Below are 8,560 nucleotides of genomic sequence, written 5' to 3' on the forward strand. Positions count from 1 at the left end.
AACCCGCAATTCACAATTGTTTTGTTTTTCTCATGGACTCAACCAAAGCGTGTTCGAAGAAGCCATCTAGTAGGCTTTGCCCAAATTCCCTCTCTGGGGATCCAGCGCCAACTGGACTTTCCCAAATTATCTTCATATTGAAATACTACAATGACCATCGCAATACTGTCGTTTTCACATGCCTGTGTATCTCCCGTTGTTATTTGTACTCACAGTCCACTGCTGGAGGCCTGTATGTAACTCCCTTCCTCTGAACCTATGATACCTCTCTCTAAGAACTTGATTTATTTTCTATATATCACTATAAGTTACAATACAATAAATTAAATAGATATTTAAAACTGAATCTTTAGTGTTAATGTGTTGAGACATGTCTGAGGAGTTTGGTTTGGTGTAGGTCCTGAATGATGCACGCAGCCTTCTCTTGGCATCATATCCTGAGCATCATATCCGCGATGGTGGCGAGGCGTGTGCCCGTGATTGAAGTGACTACGGCTACAGCACTCAGCAGCCTCTTTCGATGCTTTACATTAGATACCCGCCCCACACCAGCCTGTGAAGCAACCACTCATAAAGCTCTCCACATAGGTCCATAGAAATTAATTGAATAACTTGCCGGCTCTAAATCTAGTCAATGAGTACTTATCGCGACTGTTCCGTGACTACGTCAGCATCTTGGACCCAGTATGTATCCTTTGGGATGTTGAGGCACAGGAACCTGAAGATGTTCACACTTCTGAACCCTCAATAAGGATTGGTGTTTGTTCATCTGACGTATTTTCCTGGAGTGCACAATCAATTCCTTTGTCTTACTGACATTGATTGCAAAATTGTTGCTGCGATTCCACCCAACCAGCATATCTATCTGGTGCTTGTACGCCTACCGGCTCCATCACGCGCAACATCCTGGAAGAAATAGAATGAAAACCGCGAACGTGTAAAGCAGGAATATAGCTTACGTCACCGGCATGGTAAGGACTCGCCGTCGTCGTCGTGGCTATCCCTCGAGATCAGGATGATGGTTTTCGTTCCGTACAGAGCGAGACGCCTGTGCGTGTATTTGTATAACGTGTACTTGATGTTGCACTCCAAGAAGCACACGATACTTCACAAATCAACCAACTGATTCCAGTGGCATGGAAACCACAACGACTGGAGCTGATAGATTTGTTGCAGCCTTCATCCGCCTTCACAGCCGTTGAGTTCGAAGTAACTTCTTCCCTCGTTCCACCGTTGAGTTCTTGGTTGGATTGTACTTTGTCAGGGACCTCACCCTCGACCTTACCGCCATGGGTGACCCTACCAGGAGCATAGCTCCAGACGGCATTGCTCTCGGGATCACAAGACCACAAAAGCTTCTCCACTGCGACAAGGTGACAATCCACGGAGAAGTAATGGCTTGCACTCAGTGTAGGAATTGAGAAGATATATACTTTGATATTAGTTGAATGTATAAAATGTTAAATCTTCTAAATTGCTTCTGATGTTCCTCATGTTCGACATCATTACCGTGAAGGGGGCGTGCTGGAATCATGATATTTCAAGGGCAATTTGTGTTTACTATATGCAATTGGAAAGATGTACCGATGTGATGTCAAAGCAGAGCGAAGCTAGGCTGAAGCAAAATTAAAACTTATTTACATTGTGGGCTTGCATTCATGCTGAAACCAGAAAGCTTCCGCCAGACAGAACAAGGACAGCAAATTTCCCAGTAACACGCTGGTACAGCAGGCAAACTGGAACATTAATTACAGGGAAAACACCGAACAAGGGGGAAAGGGAATGGGTGTCGGGATCGGCTGCCATTGCATTGTCGCTCCAAAGGTGGAGGTAATGGACAAGTAGAGAATGGATCGACGTGTTCTCAGTATTGGATCTGGGATCTGGGATCTGATACCGAATCTGGGCCGTACCCTTCAAATATCTGGACCTGCATCTCGGTTTATTTATTTATTTATTTTTTTTGCACTACCTTACTTTCTATTTTTCTACTTTCTATTTAAGATTTATAATTTAAATTTTTAATATTTACTATCGATTTGTAATCCAGGAAACGGGAAGTGCAGAATCAAATATCGCTGTGATGATTCTCTGTTCTAGTATCAATTGTTCGGCGACAATGAAGTATAAAGTATAAAGTAAAGTAAAATATTGTATACCTGGGTAATTTAATGTGCGAGGTAAAATACATTTTACAGAATGAAAATTACCAAACAATTTAACAGGAAATGAGACTATTTTACCGGAAGAAAGGGAAAGCAGATCTGTTAGAAACAAAGGTATTGCTTAAAAACAGAAACGTTTTCGCGGAGTTTAATTTATTAAATTGCTCGCAAAGCAGTTGTGAGTTTATTTCCATGATTGGAAATTTATTCGACGCTTTCATCTGAGAAGAATAGTTTTCTAAAACATTTCAAAACTAAATTAACGGGGGAGAGCAGAAGAACTTTCAACTGCTCTCTGAATTTTGCCTGGGTCACTCCGTAAATAAAAGTATTTGTGCAACTGCTGAAATTCTGAATAACAGAACCCCAAAACTGTGCCTGATAAAGCCGAATGGACATTTCCAGATCTGTGTAGAGGCATCGCATGAGAATGAAGACCAGAGTGCCTGTCGCCCAACACAGAAGCAAGCTCGCCGCCAGGCTGAAGAGCAGAATGATGGATTGTCTCCGACTCCCCATCACCGGATCTCGCTGTTTCCCATAATTTCCCCATCCCTTCAGCTCCCTGCGGACTCTGCTCGCCGCCAGTATCTGTCCGACGGTCAGAGCATTGCGGGTCAAAATGAGGAAGAAAGGAAGTAGCGGATTCAACAGACGGTCCACCCAATAAAACCCCTCAAACGATGGCGAGAAAGGAAGTAGGGGTTTACTGAAACAGACCCAGTTACCCCTCACCAACAACGATATTCTTTCCATATACATGAAATAAAATGGTATGTTTTAAAAAAAATAAACTTGTAGATACTGCGCCAATCACCACACCCGCAATTTTGGGGATGCAGTATTTTGTTTTTAAATTAACCGAACAAATAGCCACAAAGCGGTCGAAAGTGAAAGCGACAGGAAACCACACGGAACAATCAACGGCCACGTGACACATGACGTAGTGGACAAGGCAGTACGGAGCGTTGTCCAGGAATCTGTAAAATCCGTCTGCTCGACCCATCTGGGAGAAGAGGACTTCAATAATCCCCACCATTAGATCCGCCGCTGCCATCGCCACCAGGTAGCGCGTGACGCATTTGGAGAGACCGCAGTTTCCTCGGCAGAGAATGATGATTGCAACAAGGTTAACTACAGCGAAACAAAAAGAAAAGGACCAAAAATAAAAATAAAATCAAACGCATTTTGCATAGAAATACAGCCATAATTTGTTCGCTTGAAGTAATACCATCTCTTCCGGACATTATCAGTGTAAGTGAAGGATGCCTGTGTTGATGCGGTGTGTTTGAAAACCTGACCGCAGAATAAAGCGCTTTACCGTAGTACATGCTACATTATCTCCTCACGATCACGGATGCAGCAGCGATGAGTAGAGTCCAGGAATGTTAGAGCACAGAAACGCGTCGTTCGGCTCAATATCTCCATACCGACTGACATGGCCATCTGAGCTGGTACCGTATGTTCGCGTTTAGATCACATCTCTCTAAGCCGTTCACATTTGTCAAACTATCCAGGTGTATTTTAAATATTGTTAATGACCCTGTATCGCTCATTTCCTTTGTCAGGCTCTTCAATACACTGAGCAACCCTTGTGTGGGAAAACGTCGCTCGGAATCCAACTGTATTTCTGCTCTGATTTTAAATATACCCCCTTTTACTCACGATTACCCAACCCCACGGAGATGAATGACTGTATCCGTACATTATCACGGTTTTATGCACCTCCACCAATCACCTGCCTTAAGGAATAAAATGCCACTCGGCCAAACCTCTCCCTGTAACTCATGCCCTGGATTCCTGCAGCTTGTTTGTAAATACTGTCTGCTGTCCTTTCAGCGCACTCCTGCCTTTCCGATAACAGGGCGACCAAAACTGTTCACACAACTCCAAGCAGAGAGGTAGTGTGATTGAAGTGCTCATCTCACTTCCTTTATGAAGGGTTTAGTTATTATTCGATTGCAAGGTCAGATTCTGAAACCAGGATCTTGCACCCCAGCAACCTTCCGTCTATTTGCTTTTACTGATTCATGGGCAAACCATTGCACTGAGTAGAATAGTTTTGCACGGTTTGAAAAGTGCACGGCGCTTCAATATGCATGTCGAACAATGACAAAACATAATACACCACACAAGTAACGCTGTTAGACAGTCACCTCTGACAGGGGTGTGCCAAAGTAAACTGTTTTGACTGAACGGCGTTGGTGGTTTCTGTCTCTATTGTGACCATTTTTGACAGTGTTGTAACTTGAAACAATGACAATGCAAATACGTTGAAGCTCTAAAATGTTCTAACGTAAATGTGGTACGTTTAGTATTTAGCACATTTATGGATTATATTCAATAATAGTTAATTTCCCAGTATTTCATAATTATACTAACAAAGATTTTTAAAAATATATTTACAGAGTGACCTATTTCAGTTATGGCGCAGCTGCGTACACGAGCATGAGGGAACAGTGCTGACACCAAGAAACATAGATAAGAATTCGGTGACTGGAAAAAACTTGGGAATTGTCAAAGAAAAGGATGGAACATCGAGCGTCCTTTAATCGAGCAGTGTTGGAAGGGGAAAATAGAAGGGGAAAAGATGAGTTTACCTTTCAGAAAGAGGGAAGAGAAATTTTTAGTGGAAATTGGTAAATTTCCAACTGGGCGCTCAACCGCTGGAAGTTGCGCGTGTGTTTGTGGAGCGACAAGTGTCTCTGGATCACAGCTGTGGCGGCGCATCGTTTACGCTGAAATGGAACCCTACCGCCCGGCTGCGTCATTGGATTTGCTGTCTTTAGACGAGTCTCTTTCGCCCTTCCATGACAAGCCGGCCTCGGTGACGAAGCACTCCACACGACTAAGTTGCTGTAAAGCCTCATTTGTTTCACAAATGTCCTTTAGGGAAGGAGAATATTGGCCTTTATCTGGATTTTATGTGGCTGTAGACACAGGAATCCTGCGGATTGTTACATTAATCCTCTGGTCGGGAAAATTAGAGAAGCGCTAATAATATCAGAATTGCTTGTGATGCTCACTTCCCGTGAACCCGAACAAGAAGAGGGAATATAATTTCGCATATTGAAATCAAAGCTATTTACTGTGAGTTTAAGCGTTAATCTACTGCTCACGAGATAGGGTTGGAAGGAATGAGGTTCGCTAATGACAGGAGGTTTTGATAGACACGGATTATGTGTGTTGTGTCTGTACAGTTCGACGTCTCAACGCCACAAATGAGAGGATTACATCAGTTCCAGTGACAAGTCTCTATGACCCAGGTTAAAATATTAACAGGGCAGGAGGCTGAGAGGAACGAGACGGCATTACAGGGATTTTTAATAAATACGATTAAAATCACATGAGCAGCAGCTGAGAGCAGCGTGAGGTCTCTGCTTCAGTATAAAGTAATCGAAAGGTACTTACCCGGGATACCGACAATTATAATCATTGTGTAACAGATGGTGCTCTCTGGAAGCATTGCTAATCCAAGGCTGTTAGTATTTACAATTCTGTTCGGAATGTTCCCAATTTCTAAATGTCATAAAAGTTGTAAATAACCAGTCAATAAAGTCAAACAGTTATAACAAAGCCCAGATAGCAAACTTATTTTGCGCCTAATGCGTAAAATTCTTCACCGGTCACACGTTGTTGCGAATCCTCCGCGTCTAAATGTTTCTGTCCTAACTGTAGCTGAAGTACATAATGGCGAACTTTTATAGAATAATCGGTTACCAATGATGAAAACAACTTGTACATTGACTGGTGCTAATTACTGCTAATTAGCAATTATTTCCCTACTTTAGCGAAGCGGAATGCCAATGGGGAAAGAACACGCCTTATTTCATTGAACTGAACTCAACACCAGTCTTGACGCCCCAAGAGACAGCTGACGCTGGGACTGCAACACCTGATTGTTGTCAAACTACTCTGTGTAATGATAGGACATTATCTGAGCATCGCTGGTGGCGACAATAGTCTGTAATCCTTTTGGTGAGTCCACCTCATCAGCGCTGATTCCACTCTGACATGAAGTCTCTGCCTTGTTATTTCTCTGTGATGACGCACCTTTAGTATGATTCACTTACTTTGCTCCGGTGATTTTTTTTCTGGTCATGATACATTAACGCTAATGGGTATTTTTTGGCGCAAACCCTCACTGTTTGCACTGTTACCGATTCAGTCGCAAACACAGATGTTGGCAAGTATGCGGTGCGAAATGAAAAACAATGACCACAGCATTACAGACATTATCCGCTGCAGTAGCAGAGTCAGAGACAAATAGAAAGCATTGTATCAACACTGGGTTTAATGCAAATAAGTACCAGTAAGGATATTACAGAGTCACCAGGTGATTTTCGAAGTTAGATTTCAGAAAGAAATTGATTCAGGGAAAGAGTGCTTCTTAAGCAGTTACAGTTACGTTTGTAAGTGTGAACCTCTTATATATCTTATAACGAATATGTATAAAATTTCCTACTCGTTCTGTGGATTTTGAAACGGTAAAGTGACGGACAAAGCCGACGTTGAATCCACCTGAGGAACAGTTAGATTCTGAAATATTGTCAATTAGCTGTAGAAATACAATGGGCTGATACGACTGCCATTCACTGTCCTGGGGGTTAAGAGCACAACCATCAACACGTTTCTCCCAGGTGTGAATACGGGCATAATTTAATAAAATACTTTCTGCCAACTATAGATTCCATTCCGATTCTTCTCATGGTTAAACATAAAAAATGTCCGTGTCCTTGACATTACCTTCGCAGTGCCCTGCAGAAATGAATGCAGGACCGACAAATAGGGCTATACCATCACATAAAGCCATATGAAAAACCGCTATTAGCAGATACACACAGAAACACACACACACACACACACACACACACACACACACACGCACATATACACACATACTCTCTCTCCCTCACACACAGACAGACAAATGCACACACACACATACAACACACACGCACGCACGCACGCACAAATACACACATATTCTCTTTCCCTCACACAGACAGACAGATGCACACAACACACACACACACACACGCACGCACAAATACATACATACTCTCTTTCCCTCACACACAGACAGACAGATGCACACCACACACACACACACACACACACACACACACACACACACAGGCAAATGAACGTCAGTACATTTATTAAATTCTTTGTCGATCTCCCAGTTCATGACTTTCTCTTCTCCGTCAGGAGGAGTCAGCACATCGATGAAGCGATCGAAGAAACAGAAGCGACATTGAAACAGCTGCAAGACCATGTTGTAGAAACAAGAATTATTCACAGCAGAATGAAAGAAGAAGAACAGAAAATTGGGAGAACAGAGTCACAGGCCAGTTTGCCAGAGAGAGGAAAGGACTGAGCATGCAGTCGGTTTCAAGGTGAAAATGAAGAGGAGGTTAATATGCAGTTAACATAAAATGCGGAATTAGTGAGAGAGAACGACAGCAATGAGAGACAATTGACAAACCGGAGACATTCAGTCGGATAATATAAGAGTCTGGGTTTCATTCTCCACCTGCCTGTCGCCGGTAGAGTGTGGAGTGGTGGTTAATTCTGTACCCACCTGTCTCCGGTAGAATGTGACGGTGTGGGGATAATTTTATGGATATCAGTCCCTGGAACAGAATGAGAGCGTGGCGTACTTTAGTTCCCACTCTCTGGTTCATTGTGAGAGTGTGCATTTCATACTGTACATACATACCAGTCTCTGCTACAGTGTGAGAGTGTGGGCTTCAATTTGTATCTGTCAGTCTCTGTTACAGTGTGAGAGTGTGGGTTTCATTCTGTATTTGTCAGTCTCTGCTACAGTGTGAGAGTGTGGGTTTCAATTTGTATCTGTCAGTCTCTGTTACAGTATGAGAGTGTGGGTTTCATTCTGTATCTGTCAGTCTCCGTTACAGTGTGAGAGTGTGGGCTTCAATTTGTATCTGTCAGTCTCTGTTACAGTGTGAGAGTGTGGGTTTCATTCTGTATTTGTCAGTCTCTGTTACAGTGTGAGAGTGTGGGCTTCAATTTGTATCTGTCAGTCTCTGTTACAGTATGAGAGTGTGGGCTTCATTCTGTATCTGTCAGTCTCTGCTACAGTGTGAGAGTGTGGGTGTCACGGTACGGTCCGTGGAGTCAGGACTCCGGGTCTTCCAGCTGTCCCGTTTTATTTGAGTTAATCATAGGCACCAGTTTCGCATCTTGAGGCTTGGAATATAAGTAGCCTTGGGGACGACTGTGGGTTGCTGGTTTGTCTTGTCAAGATCCCCTGGGAGCAATCTGTCGGTGGAAGGCTAGAGCGGCTATTTGCCGTCTTTAGGTCGCTTTGGGGAATCATCCCCTCATGGAGCCTTGCTGTCAGTAGTCGGAGCTGTCTTTGCGGGATGGAT

The sequence above is a fragment of the Mobula birostris genome, chromosome 13 (assembly GCF_030028105.1).
Source record: "Mobula birostris isolate sMobBir1 chromosome 13, sMobBir1.hap1, whole genome shotgun sequence".
NCBI lineage: Eukaryota > Metazoa > Chordata > Chondrichthyes > Myliobatiformes > Myliobatidae > Mobula > Mobula birostris.